The 17,003-nt window shown below is 44.0% G+C and overlaps 1 protein-coding gene across 1 annotated transcript in view; it reads left to right on the top strand.

The window, feature by feature from the left end:
• Positions 1-17,003, top strand: part of SAGE1 (sarcoma antigen 1) — a 134,741-nt gene that overhangs the window by 10,678 nt on the left and 107,060 nt on the right.

The raw sequence follows: 17,003 nt of genomic DNA, 5'->3' as shown, positions 1-17,003 counted from the left end.
GACTTACCTCACATATCAACCTCTTCATGTAGTTTCCAGATGCTACCTTTACTCACAATGTTCATGAAGAGAAGATGAAAAATGGCCAATGCCAACGAGATAACATCTTCTCAAATGATACACCAGGGCTTATTAATATGGCAGGAGCTGGTATTCCAGGCATGGGTAACAGGGATGCAGCTGTGCACTTCTGCCTTTTGTAGTAGGCAGGCATTATAAACAGAATAAATATTGTGTCCTCTGAGAATTCAGACAATGAAACCCTGACTTCAATGGGATGATATTTGCAGGTGGAACCTTTGGGAGGTAATTAGGTTTAGATGTGGTCATGATGGCTGGGTCCCTATGATGAGATTAATGTCCTTCTAATTAGAGAAAAGAGAATTTGTTCTTCCGTGCCTCTTCAACATGTTAGGATAGCAAGGTGGCTGACTGCAAGCCAGGAAGAGGACCCTCACCAGAATTTGAGCATGCTGGCACCCTGATCTTGGACTTCTAACCTCCAGAAATGTGAGAAAGAAATGCCTGGTGATGAAGCCACCCAGTCTGTGGTATTCTGTGATAGCAGCTGGAGTTGACTGAGACAGCTATAGTCTGATTCCCCAGATTCCCATCTCCTGTATACTCAATCAAGCACTAATCCTAATAGTGCTATGGTGGGATTTTGCCAGAGAATTAAGGTCTCAAGTCAGGTAATCTTGAGGCATGAATGTGTGGGTGGGCCAGACCTGGCGGGGGAATCCTTGAAAAGCAGAGCATTTTCCTCACCCAGGAGCAGAAGAAGAGCTGAGAGAGTCAAAGCACAAGAAGGATGTGACACAGCAGGCCCTCTTTGAGGATAAAGCAGTGCTCCCGAGAAGGTGTAGGGTGTCTCTAGGCGTTTAGAGCAGTCTCTGGATGACAGCCAGCCAAAAAATGGGAACCACATTTAAGGAACTAGATCTCAATGAGCAATTACCTGAATAAGCTCAGAAGAGGATTATTCCACACCTGCACATTAGCACCCAGCCGGCCCATTTTGAGTTGGCCTAGGGAGACATTCAGCAGAGGAGCCAGTTGAGCCTTCCTGGTCTTGATTTGCAGAACTGTGGGTAACACACGTGTGTTGTTTTAGGCCGCTCAATGTTCTTCTAAAGCTGTTTCCTGCGGAGTGGGGCATATTCTCCCTGCCTAGCCTGGGCCCTAAAGTCTCTTCCTGCCTGATCTAACAGGGTGTGAACCACGTTGTTCACAGGACTGATGGGCAAGACATGAGATAGCTCATTAGCAGCCCAAGGTTGAAAGCCTTGCAAAACCATCATATGGACCTGGAGAAGCTGTAAGCAAGAGAGTAAGAAATCAGCATTTTAAACACAGTCGGACCAAAAGTCAAAGCTAAAAGTATGTTAACGACTGGCAATGTTAAAGGGAGCAGAGCAGACAATAGCTAATGCTTCCAGTTCCCATGGAAGTTCCTAAAGTGTTAATTTCATTTGCGTGGGTGGTGATATTTCTGATATTTTCTTGGACTAAACCAGACTGATTGATGTACAAAGAGCATTCATCTTTCAGATACAAACATGTTTCTCTTTGACCGGCTGTGAGAAGATTGAAAGCTTTTCGGTTTTGTAGGACTATAATGGCTAGGGAGTCCAGCTGCTGTTGAAGCATAGCGAGGCCCTCTGCTGTTTGTGGGAGGGCCACCGTCATCTCCCAAAACGGGTTATGCTGGATGTCGAGGCTCTACCTCCCGCGGCTGACCATGATAATCCCAACAGAGAGGGCAGTAGTAAACTTAAGGGAATACAGGTCTTGCTGGGAGCTGAATCTTGCTACGCTAGTACACGGGGAAAGGGAAAGATGTGTTAGCCCGTGTGAAAGTTAGATAAGGGAAACGTAGGTGATCGAGCATCGCCCCTTCCATAGTGGGTAATTGTAGATATGCTGAAGACCCGCAAACCACAAAAATTAGTTTGATGGTGAAATTTCTGCTGCAAAATATTTTGCATTAACGTGGTGAAAGCAGTGGAGGGCCTATAAAAGGGGTCTCCTGTTTTGTGGCCTATAAGTGAAAGGTTATGTGCAGCCAAGTTGGCAGTGGTTGCTGGGTCCACTAACGAATGCTAGAGTTGGAAGATGGCATTAATACCTTCTTTAATTAAAGCTCCTCCTTTAGGGTTCGACTCCAAGTCATAGCTATCTTTTGATAGGATATGTTGACAGACCTTGAGGGCTGTATTGAGATAGGGTGAATCAGGGCTTCCCATGTGAGGTGGCCTCAGCAGAAGCTAGAGGTTCTAGTTTTGTTGATAGAAAATAGAGGTGGTACCAGTCCGGGTACATAATAAAGTGAAAAAGTGGTTTCCTGGGTGAGGTGTCCACTTATTAGTTTAGTTCCTGCAGATGTATTGACTCAGATAGGTGACCCGGTGACAAAGTTTCAACTACATTGTCTCTCCTGGAGTTCTACGAAAGTGGCAGCACTGGCATAATTACTGTAAAGGCAGAAGGGGAACTGCTCTGGATAAAAGGTATGTAAGAAAGCACTTTCTCCCTTTTGGGACATTTGAACTGCTGTTGATAATTAAGAGGAGGAACTTAAGGAACCCATGACCTGACGCAATAAAATCTGTTTGTATTGACTGTTGGGCCTGACATCCCCATTCTATGCTCCAGTGAGTTTGTCCCTGGAGATGTGCTGGGATGCCAGGCTAGTCTTCTAAGGGCCCAGGTCTGGCATATCTCCAACCTTTGGTAGTTACGTAAAGTCAACAAGGTTAAGTTATGCATTTATGTATGTATGTATTTATTTATTTATTTGAGATGGGGTTTTGCTCTTGTTGCTCAGGCTGGAGTGCAATGGTGCAATCTCAGCTCACTGAAACCTCCACCTCCCTGGTTCAAGCGATTCTCCTGCCTCAGCCACCCAAGTAACTGGGATTACAGACATGTGGCACCACACCCAGCTAATATTGCATTTTTAGTAGAGACGGGGTTTCTCCATGTTTGTCAGGCTGGTGTCGAACGCCTGACCTCAGGTGATTCACCTGCCTCAGCCTCCCAAAATGCTGGGATTACAGTCATGAGCCACAATGCCCAGGCCTGAGTTCAGTCTAATAGACTAACAGCATGGTTAATGACTTCTCCAGTAGACAGGCCAGTGTCTCTAAAAGCCATTAGAGTATAGCAGGCACGTGCCAAGTCTTCCAGATTGGCTCTATCTGGAATTGTGTTCTTGAATGGAAGCTTTAGAGCCTCTATGGGCTGGCAGGTGTAACGAGTAGCTTCCTCTGGTTCCTGTAAAGGCTTATTGCAAAGCTTAATTCTGGTCGTGTGAACCTCACTGGCTATTCCTTGCAGCTTGACAGCCATTGGGGTGGTTAGTAGTACTTACTAAGGTCCCTTGCATTTAGGAAGAAGTTGATCTGCTGGGGAGCCTTTCTTTCAAGTTTTTAATAGGACCCTGTCTCCTGGTAGGATTTGGGGGATGTTTTTCACTCGTCCAGGTGAGGGCAGCACTGTATTGCTGTATTCCTGGATAGCCTGTTGTACAGGGCTTAGTGTTTTTTGGTTTTGTTTTTGTTGTTGTTGTTGTTGTTTGTTTCCAGCAGAGTGTCCCTCTGTGGCCCAGGCTGGAGTGCAGAGGTGCAATCTCAGCTCACTGTAAACTCCGTCTCCCAGGTTCAAGCGATTCTCCTGCCTCAGCCACCCGAGTAGCTGGGATGAAAGGCCCGTGCCACCACACCCGGGTCATTTTTGTATTACAGGGGTTTTAACATGCTGCCCAGTCTGGTCTTGAACTCCTGACCTCATGTGATCTGCCCCCTCGTCTCCCAAAGTGATGAGAGTGCAGCTGTGAATCACCGCGCCTGACCCCTGGCTTCGATTTTGAATATATTGTAAATTAGACTGGGTTTCTGGTTTGAATAACAGGTCTAAGGTAAGGAAGGGTCTCCCAGAAGTCTTTTCAAACGGACAAAGTTTTGTCTTTTCTTTGGGTGCCACTTGTATTCTCTTGAGGGCTATAGGCAAAAGAGTATATACCAAGATCCAGAAGTTCCCCGGCACAGTTTCACCAGGGTCTGCCTTAAAATTTGATTAGTCCTGTTAACCTTGCATGAGGAGTGTGGCCTCCATGAGGAGTAGAGATGAAATTTAATTTCCAAAGCTTGGGCTATCTATTGGGTCATAGTTACAAGAAAACACGGCCCTCTGTCGCTCTGGAAGGAGCAGGGGAGGCCAAATCCTGTTATGAACTCTTTTGGCAGTGTCCTGGCCACTCCTGTAGCTTTCTCTGTTCTGGTGGGGAAAGCTTCTACCCATTCAGTAAAGGTGTCTACAGAAACTAAAAGGTATTTAAAAACCTGGAAGGAGGGCCTTTGGGTGCAGTGAATTTGCCAGTTCTCACCAGGATAGGTTCCTCGCCACTGGACTGAGGTTAATAAAGGAGGTGACCTTTGTTTTGTTTGCCCCCATTGTGGGTAACCCCCCCATATAGGCACCGAGGAAAGAGACCTAAGCAGAACCCTGGCACAGTTAGGGCTTGAAGAATATCTCAGTTTGTAGTGTTACTACTCAGCTATTTCCTTTTGTATAATTTTTTATATAATCATATATTAGTTTGTAGAATTAGGGCTTGAAGAATCCCTTTATGTAATCCTCTATATATAATCATATAATAGTTGATAGTATGAGTGCCCAAAGAATATTTCCCTGCATTTAATATATGTATATATATATATATATATATATATGTATATAAAAATTATATCTTAGTCCATAATTGGAGGGATGCCTAGAGTAGACACAGTACAGAGCATAAATTAAGAAATAAGCAGTTTATAATCGGAGCAGTGCCTAGAGCAGACACAGTGCAGAGCATGATTTAAGGGAAAAACAGTGATACTAGGACAAGAATCCATGGCCCAGGCGGCAGCGTTCAGTACTGTAAAGATACCCGCTGTATGGCAGGCTTGGGGCGAGAGCCACTCCTCCTGATAAAGGAGTTGTAGGACCTTGCTCCAGGTCTTGTGGAAGGCTGCCCTCAGACCGGCAATCCACCTTGGTGACTGTGAACTTTATCAGCTCTTGCTACTGTGCTGCTCAAAAGGCATCTTCCCATAGAACTCACTGGAAGCTGCCAGCAGGTGGCGGTAACCCTGACAGCTCTGTCACTCCTGTGTGACTTAAAGCATCCTCCCATAAATCTTCTTAGAAGTAATTTGCCCACAGATAGAAGTATTGCACACTGCACTCTCTTACTGCACACGGCCCTTGCCTTGATGGGAATGGGCCCCTTGCTGTGCACTGTCCACCTCCTAGCCTAGGTGACCTAACGGGGGTGCACCCCTTGTTTTGTTGCTCACGACCCTATCATTATCCTTAAAGATGATTTCACTCACTGCCCTGCCCCCTAATCTATACACAGTAAATACTCACGCTTCTGGACATTTGTGGCCCCTCGAGCCCAGCTGCGTTTCCTCGTCCTTCTGTGTCCTGTCTCTTTATTTCTCGGATCCTGCGCCTCAGCACAGCATAAGGCACACCCCACGACCCTGTGGGGCCTTCAGCCCTACACCGCATGGTAATTCTGAGAGCAAAGTTCACAGTCCTAAGTGACCTTTTAATTGTGGTTGCCAGGCCTTTACCTCTAAACACATGGTCCATCCAGGTGGTCATAGCGTCCTGCCCCATAGAGATGGAATTCTGTAAATTTTTAACAATTTTTCATGGGTGGGACTAGCAAGAGCTTTTCACCTATGAGCCTCCAACCCTCAGGTGTTAGGATCCCCTGATTTTCATTTCAAAAGAATGAGGTCGGGCACGGTAGCTCACATCTGTATGCAATTCAGACCTTTAGGAGGCTGAGGCAGGTGGATCACTTGAGGTCAGGAGTTCAAGACCAGCCTGGCCAACATGGCGAAACCCTGTCTCTACTGAAGATACAAAAATTAGCCAGGCGTGGTGGCATGAGCCTTTAATCCCAACTATTTGGGAGGCTGAGGCAGGAGAGTTGCTTGAGCCAGAGAGCTGTAGGTTGCAGTGAGCCAAGATTGGGCCGCTGCACCCCAGTCTAAGCAACAGAGCAAGACTCCATCTCAAAAAAATAAATAAAATAAAATAAAAAAATAAATGAAGAGAATGGGAGAGAGGAATAAGGCCAGCTGGTTTACAGCTTCCATAGCCGACCTCCTAACTTCCCTGCCAGCCCTTGCATTGCCCAATGCGACCGAGGAGTTTCCTTTTTGATGTCCCTGACAGTGAATGACTGCCACTTGATTAGAATCATGCAAAGCCTCGTGAAACTGCAGTATTTCTTTTCCATGTTTAATAGGGGAATTCCATGCATTTAGAAGATCTGGCTCTTTTCAGATAGCTGCATGTGGTTGAAGCACGAACAAGGCATTCTTGGCATCAGTGTGTATGTTAAGTGCCTTTCCTTGACCTAGATCCAGGGCCCTAGGGTGAGGAACCAGGATCCAGAGTGAGGGCAATTAGCTCTGCTTTTTGTGCTGAGGTTTAGGTGGCAGTGTTTGGGCATCTGTTGTTTGGTGTAGACTAACCACAGTATATCCTGCTCTTCTCTTTCCATTTTTAAGAAAATTACTTCCATCAGCGAACCATTCATGGTCTGGGTTCTCAAGAGATGTATCTCTGAGATCTATTCTGTCTAAGTAGACCTGGTCTATCATTTTACTACAGGAATGAGTTAGGTTCTCTGAAGAATTGACTGGCATGAGCGAAGCTGGAATAAGGGTGCCACAGTTTTTATAGTAACCTTGTGGGAGTCCAGGAGGAGAGCCTGATATTTGATGAGTCTTCCTCTCAAGAGCCAACGGTGGCCCTTTATTTCTAAAATTCCCTGCATTCGATGGGGAATGGGGACCTCTAAAGTATGTCTAAACGTCAGCTTCAGGGCTTCCTACACTAGAATGGTGGTGGCCGTGACCACGCTAAGGAAACCAGGCCATCCATAGGCCACGAAGTCCATGTGCTTTTATTTATTTATTTATTTATTTTAATTTTTTTTGAGACGGAGTTTCGCTCTTGTTACCCAGTCTGGAGTGCAATGGCGCGATCTCGGCTCACCGCAACCTCCGCCTTCTGGGTTCAGGCAATTCTCCTGCCTCAGCCTCCTGAGTAGCTGGGATTACAGGCACGTGCCACCATGCCCAGCTAATTTTTTGTATTTTTGGTAGAGACGGGGTTTCACCATGTTGACCAGGATGTTCTCGAACTCTTGACCTCATGATCCACCCGCCTCGGCCTCCCAAAGTGCTGGGATTACAGGCTTGAGCCACCGCGCCCGGCCCCATGTGCTTTTAAACGTAGCCGACTGGATGGGGTGGTTCTTCCAGTTTTTGGCTAGGACTCCTAAGGCGACTCCCTCTTTCTCTGTCACATATAAGGTGCACGGAATTTCCAGGTCAGGAGATTAAATAAGGGCCTTTTTCCTGTCTTCAAATGTCCTGGTTCGTTCCCCTTCCCATTGTAAGAGCTCAGCGTCAGGCTCTTTTGGGACCTCAGATAGAGGATGAGCCATTGGTCCAAATCCAGGAATCAGGATTGTACAGAAAGCGGACATTCCAAGAAAAGTTCTGTGTTGTCTCTTGGTTTGCGGACTAGGCAACTCCAATGGGGCTGGTTTTATTTTTCCTTTGAGCTTCCTTGCTCCAGGGGTTTTAATGTACCCTTAGTAAGTTACTCTCTGTTTGGTTAATTGTGCCCTTTTATTTGAAAACTTATATCTGCTTGCTCCAAAGAAATTTAAGACTGTGATGGTATTCTTGTCAGATGTTTCCTCAGTAGGGCTACATATTAAGATGTCATCTACATAGTGTAGGACACTGCTTTCCCTAAGTTGTAACTCAAAGATCTTTGCCTAGGGCTCATGCAAACAGGTGAGGGCTATCGTGAAAGCTCTGGAGCTATAACACCCAGGTGTACTGTGGGTGTTCCCTGTATTTGGATCTGCCCACTCAAAGGCAAATCGAAACTGAAAGGACAGATGCACTGGGATGCAAAAAGACAGAATATTTAATGTCTAGTACACTAAACCATTGGCAATACCCTGGAATTTGGGTTAACAAGGTATAAGCGTTTGCTACTAAGGGCTGAAGAGGGTTCCTGCCTCATTTATGAGTCTCAAGTCTTGTGTAAGTGGATATTCCCCATCCGGTTTTATGACTGGTGGAACAGAAGTATTACAATGTGATCGGCAGGACCCTAGTAAACCATGCTGTCAGAATTTAGAAATTAAGGGCTCCAATCCTTTCTTTGCTTCTAACTTTAGGGAATATTGTTTTTTATTGGGGTACCTATTGGGGTCCTGTAGTTTAATGACCACAGGTTGAGCTCAAAGGGCTCTTGTGAGCACCCTGTCATCCCAGATGCAGGATTTACTTGTTGTAAGATTTACATTGGGAGGTAATCTGTTGGCACTGTAGTGAGGACCATTTGGGAGGGACTGGTGCCTTTGAGTGATGTGATGGCTCTCATGATATTTAATAAATCTCTTCCTGAGACTGAGGTAGGATACTCAGAATAAGCAAGAAAGAGTGGGCCATAAAGTGATCCTTATAATGACATGTCATTAAGGGAGTAAAATAGTAAGAATGGGGTCGCTCATTGACCCCAGTTGTAGTACAACTTTTTGAAGTCAGGGTCGCAACATGAGAAGTTAATACACAGTAGGTGGCCCCAGTATTCATTTAAAAAATCTGTATTCTTACCTGCCACATCAAGGGTCAGCCAGAGTTCCAGATTGGTAACTGGAATGTTCTTTTCAGTGGGGGCTGTCTGGATCCCTGGAGCTCCTCAGTCTTGAGTTAGTGCCATCTCGAGGAAGGATGTCCCCTTTCTCGTTTGGGACTGAGGAAAACCCATTCCCCAGTGACTATCTTCTTTACAGACTGGGCATGGCCCGGGTGCAGCTGTGTGCACCCTCTGGCCTGGTGCTTCAATTGTTTGCACTGAAAGCAGGCTCCTTGATTGTCGTTACCTTGCTGGTGATCGGTTTCCAAGCCACAGGGTTCCTGGGGGTGTCTTGGAGGTTGCAGGTCACTACTGACAGAAAGAGCTATCGTTTTAGCCCAGGCTTTATCTCACTTGTTCTTGCACTGGACTTTGCCTTTCTCCTCAGCCAGATTCCTATTATGAAATACTCAAAAAGCCATTTCTATTAATTGAGACATAGGTGTTTGTGGCCCTAGTTGTAACTTCTGCAGTTTTCCCCTGCTATCTGGGGTAGACTGGCTAATGAAGTTTAGTCCTGATAACACTTGGCCTTCAGAAGATGTAGGGTTTATGTTGGTGTACTTTCGGGAGGCCTCCATTAAGCACCCGTGAAAGACGGGAGGGTTTTCACAGTAGTTAACAAGTTTTTTAATACATTGTCTGATCCCTGCCAGGAGGCATTGGATCATGTAGTCCATCCGTATTCTTCATTTCTCCACACCTGTTGTAATTCCAATCTGGGTCCTGGGAGAGATCGGCAATAGCTGCCCCTTCATGGGTGGTAGGCTGGTCAGCTGCCCTGCAGTCTATGCATCCCTGACTGGCTAGTGAGATTCTCTGTTGTTCCTGTGGAGTACGGCAAGAAAAAGGGAAACTTGTATACCTTTCCAAGTTAAGTCAAAGGCCAAAATGAGAGCCTTGAATGTGACAGTAAATGCATTGGGTTCCTCTCAGAACCGTCTGAGGTGTTTCTTGCACTGGATTAGATCATTAATTGAGAATGGAACAGGTACTTAATGGTCCCTTCTCCATTTGGACTTTCTGTAAATGGAGAAGTTTCTCTGGCTCTGGATGCTATGAAGTCCCAGTGCAGGTTATTCCAGCTGGGTTAGTTCCTACTGTACAAGGCAAAGGAGAATAAAGAGAAGCCTAAGCAGAAGTTGAAATGTGAGTAGGTTCTACAGAAGACTCATAGGGCTGGGTGTGCTGGGGACTCAGAAGGAGGTGTGCGCCCCTGAGAGCCCCTTTGTGGAGCTGGTGCTGGACTGTGGGCCCCAGGGTCCCTTCCCCTTAATAAAAGGTGATCTTCGAATGCTTCTTCATGGTTTTCTGTCTTGCTGGCTTTAACCCTACAGGTGCTGCATAGAGTTGGGTTCTGTCATAAGGCCATGAAGGCCTGCACATGGGGAAATCCAGACCACTTTCCCTGAATAGTATAGAAATGATCTAGCTGCAGAACAGTGTTAAATATTGTGTTTCAATTATCTGGCCACTTTTCCTTCTTAGCTAACTTGTACCAGGCCAAACAGTGTTACAAAACAAGGTAAGTTTTCTTTTTCTTTTTTAGCTCGTCTAACCAAATGGTATTCCAGTTTTAAAAATATGCATCCAAGGGGTGTTTCGGTGAGAGTAGAGGAAATGGCTCTCATGGTGCCAAGAGAATCCTGCAATGACATACATATACCGAGTCCAGAAGGTTGTGGGTGTCCCCATGAGCCAAGCTAGACTATGAAGCGGTACAAGGCGTTTGATTGAATTCCCGTATGACTGAGGCCCTAGGAGGTCACAGGTGTTTGCCATGCACCGTGATAGGCCTCACCAGAACTGGACATCTCCAGGCTCAACTGAGGTGGCCTCCACTGCTGGCTGGGGGCCCAGATGTCTCACTGACAAGACTTTCCCTACCTCACTGGTTTACCATTTGTGATGCCCGATTATAATACGTAGAATACCTGGATGCAATCCCTGCAACCAGGCATCTACATGACTGCACATCTTTTTTTCAGCATAGAGTTTTTTTTATGAAAATTCATAAAGCCTGGAGGGATAGGGACTCTTCACGTACCCCTCAAAACAGAAAGTTTTGTAAACAGAAAACCGGATTAGAAAATAAATCACAACAGCCACTAAGTGGCAGTCGAGTATTTCCAGAGCAACAACAAATGTGCTGAGTCTGAAATGTGGCCAGAAATATGTGACACTAAGCAGCAAAATGGCTCGAATATTGAGGGCAACCCACATGGTTAGTATAATTATGAATAGTACAGAAGTAGCAGCCAAAAGGAGAGTGGTACTTCTATTCACATAAAGAATAAAAGCGATTTAAAAATTTTCTCCACAACTTCAATGAAACAACACTGGAAAAAGCAGTGATACACAAGCAGGTGGTCCGGGACTAGTGAAAGGAAACTGAAGTCAGTGAAGCAGACAAAACTCTGTCTGTGTCATGGCACCAGAAATGCTGACGGCTGCTGTGAGAACTCGGTTCTTGTTTTCTTGGTGTAAGAATTTAACCAAGCGACACACAGCAAAGGAGATGCAACACAGAGCAATTTATTGCAGTGGAAAAATAATATTTTCAAATTTAAGTGTAGGATAGAGAATACACCCCGAGACAGAGAGAATTCAGGGTGGACTGCTTGAAAGCATGAGACAGCACTGATTCATACTGGGGAAATTCCCTTTATGGGAGTCTTCTATGAATATTCACAAGGAGGTGGGATAAAGGTGTAGCTAGCAGGCATGTTCAGGGTGGTCCTCTGGGTGCACATTTGCAGTAGCTGCCCATGCTTGTTCATACATCACGGGTCTCATTAGTATCTTAACTCTCCACCGGGGATGTGTTTCTGATTATTATCATGAGCAAAGGGTCGGTGTGAGGACAGATAAAATCAAATCACAGAGAAAATTCCCGAATGAAGATAGCTTTGCCTGAATGTGCTTAGCTACAGTGGGGATGCTGAGCCTTATTGGTGTTGATTGTATGGTCACCACGATTGCTGTGTCCCAAGGACGTGGTCACTTCCTTGACTCCCTATCCTGCCTCAGTGTGACTAGGTATCATACCTTTGTATATAAAAGAATTTACCTCACGAAAGATCACAAGAAATTATTGTAAGTCCAAATGCTTTAAATTTCTAAATTTAGGTGAACTTACAGGTGTGTATAATGTTGTTATAGCTAACCATAGGCCATCATGGGTCTTATTGGTCTCAAAAATTCAAAACAAATATTTAATGTTTCTGGGGAACTGTGTTAAATCTTGTGAGAACCAAACAAGCAAACCGTGTATTCTCACTTCTTGATTGTACACCAGATGTGGCCAATTCTGAATAAATGTTTCAGATGATTAAGTATATTTTCATTAACAATAATGTCATAACAATAGAAGAATTTTTTTTAACTTCATTGAAATGAAAAGAGGAAGGCTGGGTAGAGTCTAGTTTATAAAATGATTAACAAATTAGAAGATACTATTGGCATAAAAGTACTCAGAGCTAGGGATATGATAACAGAGCACTTATGGCAGGTGTACACAAGAGTACATACCTGCCAGAATTTATGCAAAAGTAATTATGCCAAATATGAGCCTCAGTGGGCTCATTTTTTTTGCATGATTTCAATGAGGATAGGGAAATTCTCGTGTCTGTTCCTAATTATACATTAAAGTATGTCTGGAAAATATATATTTATGGGGAGATATACTGGGCATCAAGATAACATGCAATTGAGACACTAGAAACTAAAGACGGTTATCGACTATTAAAACACATAACATGAAACGACATAAAACATTATGCCAAGCACCAAGTGGCTTGTCACATGTAGACTGCAAATTTTTATGTAACTGTTTTGTTTAATAATATTTTCTGCCAAGTAGAAAAAGTTAATAAATCTTTATAATTTTTTTTTAAGGAGTTTCACTCTTGTTGCCCAGGCTGGAGTGCAATGGTATGATCTCGGTTCACCGCAATCTCCTCCTTCTGAGTTCAAGCGATTCTTCTATATGAACCTCCAGGTAGCTGAGCTGGGATTAAAGGCATGCACCACCACACCTGGTTAATTTTGTATTTTTAGTAGAGACGGGTTTTCTTCATGTTGGTCAGGCTGGTCTTGAACTCCTAAGCTCAGGTGTTCCGCCCACCTCGGCCTCCCCAAGTGCTGGGATTACAGGCGTGAGCCACCACGCCTGTCCCAGCTCTATAATTTTTTTAAAATGTAACTAGGCCAGGTGCAGTGGCTCATGCCTGTAACCCCAGCACTTTGGGAGGCTGAAATGCGTAGATCTCTTGAGCCCAGGTGTTCAAGACCAGTCTGGATGACATGGTGAAACACTGTCTCTAACAATATATATATTAGCCAGGTATGCTGGTGCACACATGTAGTCCCAGCTATTAGAGAGGCTGAGGTAGGAGGAGTGCTTGAGCCTAAGAGGTCAAATTACAGTGAGTTGTGATTGTGCCACTGCATTCCAACCTGGGCAACAGAGCAAGACCCTGTCTCCAAAAAACCCCGTAACTGTACATACAAAAAAGCAAAGCTACCTTTACTTAGAGAAAGTGGAAGAAAGCATCATTGAAAGTATGTTTCATGGAGGTAAAAGGTTGACAAGATAAATGAATGAATTTCCTTAATTTGAAAATGTAGGGAACAGAAAAGTAGAGAAATTAGAAATGTCCAGATTGTCACATAAGAATATAAAACATCCATGGAAGAACCAGTTATCTCCTGTAGCCACAGGACTGAGATTTGGGAAAACCAGATCCACAGTCGAATCTTGTGGTTGGCTGAATTAAAACACAAATGCAATTCCTAGTCTCTCAAGGTATCTTCTCTTCATGTTAGAGCACTGATTGAGAATGAATGGGATCCTGAATATTTGAATGGGACATATATGTAGACTTTGATAGAGTTGGATACCTTGAACCCCTAAATTCTGTGAGATACATTTTTAAGTAAAAAAACAACTTCACTTCTGCCTGAAGAGTTTATTTCTCCTCTGCCTGAAGGACCCGCAATAGTTTCATCTGAGATAGTGACCTTGCAAGACACTGTTGATCCTCCTGAGAAACTGCACCCACCACGTTTACTTCCTTCAAAATCCTGTAAGACTCAGGTTTCCACCAGCCCCAAACTGGAAGGTACAATGAGTGTGACCCATTAGTAGGGTTAGAATTTACTACAACAACTACTGATTTTTTTTTTCCCAGTGCTAATATGCAGAAGCCTAGAGACTTTGTGTGGAAATGGTTCTTGAGAGTGGGGTATGATGGTAGAAGAAAAATAAATTCAAGTCACACCAAATTTATTTATATAGAGTCATTAAGCCAAGGCTGTGGATTCAGTGCCTTTGTTTGAGAGGTTAAGGATGACTCTAGCAGTTTGCTTGGTTCATTAACTAAAATAAGGAAGCAATTGTTAACTATTGTCAATTAAGGAGAAATTCAAGGACTTTCTTGATATACTCCAGTGGCTTTAAGACATTGGAATGTTAGAGTGAATTTATCATGGAACAACTGCTCAGGCATGCTGGTAGGTCCAGAGGTTGTGACTTTCATTAAGGCAGTGAGAAATTACTTTGTAAGGGGAGCACAGAAATCTGTGAGGAGCTTTGTGTTGGCTCTCTTCTTTAGTGAGACATTACTTGCCCTTGAGGAAAGATCATGCTACACTACCGAACAACTACGCTGTTAATCGTTGTCCCGACCTTCCTCAACAGACCTGTGGCCAGTTATTAGAGTGGCAGTGCATGGTGGAAAAGTAAATAACCAGAATTCTCAGGGATCACTTGATAATGGCTTTGAACTGGTACTAATTCCAGGAACCCAAAATGTCACCATTAGAATGTCAACTCTTCTAATAAGAGCTGTAGTTTCTGGTAATCATGTGGTTTTACATCAGGTAATCCCTGTGGTTTTACATTGGGTCCAATGTACAGTGGACTGAGTTGTTCTGTGAATCCACCCTCTGGGTGGTCCCCAGTTTCAGAATGCATAGTTGGGGACATACTCAGTGATTGGCAGAATACCCACAGAATACCCCTGACCTGTGGAGTGAGGGCTGCTATGGATGGGAAGGCCAAGTAGAAGCCACTAAAACTGCCCTACTTATAAAAATTGTAATTCACAGGCAGTACTACTTTCCTGGAGGGACTGTAGTAATTGGTGGTAATACCAAGCATTTGAAAGACACAGACTGGTATTTCTTCAGCCATCCGTTTCAACTGAACTATTTGTCCTGTGCAGAAATATATGGATTCTAGCCTGTAACCCTAGAATTTTGGGAAACCAAGATGGGCAGATAATTTGGGGTGAGGTGTTCAAGACCAGCCTGGCTAACATGGTGAAACCCTGTCTCTACTAAAAAAGACAAACAATTAGCCAGGTGTGATGGTGTGCTCCTATAGTTCCAGGTACTCAGGAGGATGAGGCAAGAGAATTGCTTGAACTGGGGAGGTGATGTTGCCATGAGCTGTGATTGCGCCATGAACTTAAGTAAATTGTTTTTCCAACTGCAGCTGCTGTACCACAGGTGGTTTTGTTCCTTTAGCAACTGTGGCATCCCTGGGAATCTTATATAAAATGTTGAGTAGGTGAATGTGTTTTTTTTTTTCTTTCAGTAATTATCACAAACAAGAGTTTGGGTTCAGCTGGAAAGGCTGGCAAAGCACTATCACCTCCTATTTCAAGCTTGTATCAACTCTCTAGGCTTACATCCTAAACGAGTCCTTAGAGACCTTGACCAACTTTCCCTTACAGCAGATGTGACATCTTTGCACTGACGACTTTATGCTGACTGAGCAGCAGGTAGCAACTAATCCAGATACATTAGTGACACACTTGCAAGACATTATGTGTGAAATAATTCCCACACAAAATGAGAGGCCTTCTAACTGGGTGAAATGTTTAATGATCTAGTAGGCCCACATGTCAAGATGGTGCTTATAAGGTCAACAGCAAGTTCCTACATCTTGCCTTTCTTACCACAAAATAAGGAGCACAGAACAAGTTGTGTAATAGATGCTTGTTTTAGCACATACCTCAATGTTGTTCAGTACCGTGACCCACTGACAAGTGACTGAAACCCTGCTAGCATGGATTGGGGCCCAGAAAAAAGAGAAGCTTCCCTAATCCTGCACCTGTGGACTCATGTGGAGTTCCCTGTGACCAGCTGACTAGAAAATAAAAAACATCATGACTGATTTTCATTTGTTACTTCTGAATATGCAGGCACCACATGCATTAGTTTGCTACTGCAGCAAAAGAAATGATCCTCAGTTTAGCATCTTAGAACAACACAAATACGTAAGCAGTTCTGTAGATCAGGAATCCAGGCAGTCTGGATTGGTTTCTCTGCTTAGGATCTCACAAAATCAAAGTTAAGGTATCAACCAGGCTGGTGACTAATTGAAGACTCAGAGAGAAACTGCTTTCAAGCTCATTTGGTTTACTGGTAGGTCTAACTTCTTAAAGTTGTAGAACTGAGGTACTCATGTTCTTGCAATCTTGGCTGAGGCCATGTTAAGCTATTTGAGCCACCTCCAAACTGCCTTAGGTGCGCCCTTCCATCTTCTAAGCAGTAATGGTGCATCATGATTATGGTGGCTGAGACAGAGGTTATCCATGGTCTTGGTAACATGAACTTTCATTTACCAGGTCCATGTCACTACAGCCACTGCTCACTATTCAATCTGCCAGCAGCAGAGACCAACAGTGAGTCCCCAACAAGGAACTATGTCCCAGAGTGGTCTGTCAGCTTTCAGATAGCACTGTGATTACTTGAATCTACTTCCACAATTGAAGGGGCATCACTTTGATTTGCTCAAATGGACACTTACTCTGGATATGGATTTCCATTCTCACTCATGGCACTTCAAGAAAACAAACAGTGTGGTATGAGGAAAGGCTGTGTCCACCATCATGGTATCCCACACTGTACCAGTTTTAAACAGGAAACTCACTTTACAGGAAATGAAGGCAATAGGCTCATGCTAGCCAGTTAGACTAGTCTTGTGATGTACTTCACCATCCTGCTGGCTCAATAAAACAGTGGAACGATCTTCTAAAGCCTGACTTGTAATTCTAGCTTTGTGGTAGTGCCTTAAGGGTCTTGGCTAACAATCTAGGAGGTGGCAATGCTGTATCCCAGCATCAAGTATATGGAACTATTTTTCTTTTTCTTTTTTTTTTAAAATAAAATAAAAAAAAATAATCCTTATCACTTAATATAAATGCTAGATCGCTGTCCTGGTATATAAGGACTATAATGTAATGACAACCGCAGTTCAA

The sequence above is a fragment of the Saimiri boliviensis genome, chromosome X (genome assembly GCF_048565385.1).
Source record: "Saimiri boliviensis isolate mSaiBol1 chromosome X, mSaiBol1.pri, whole genome shotgun sequence".
Lineage (NCBI taxonomy): Eukaryota > Metazoa > Chordata > Mammalia > Primates > Cebidae > Saimiri > Saimiri boliviensis.
Note: the sequence above shows the minus strand (reverse complement) of the source record. Positions and strands in the feature narration are given on the sequence as shown.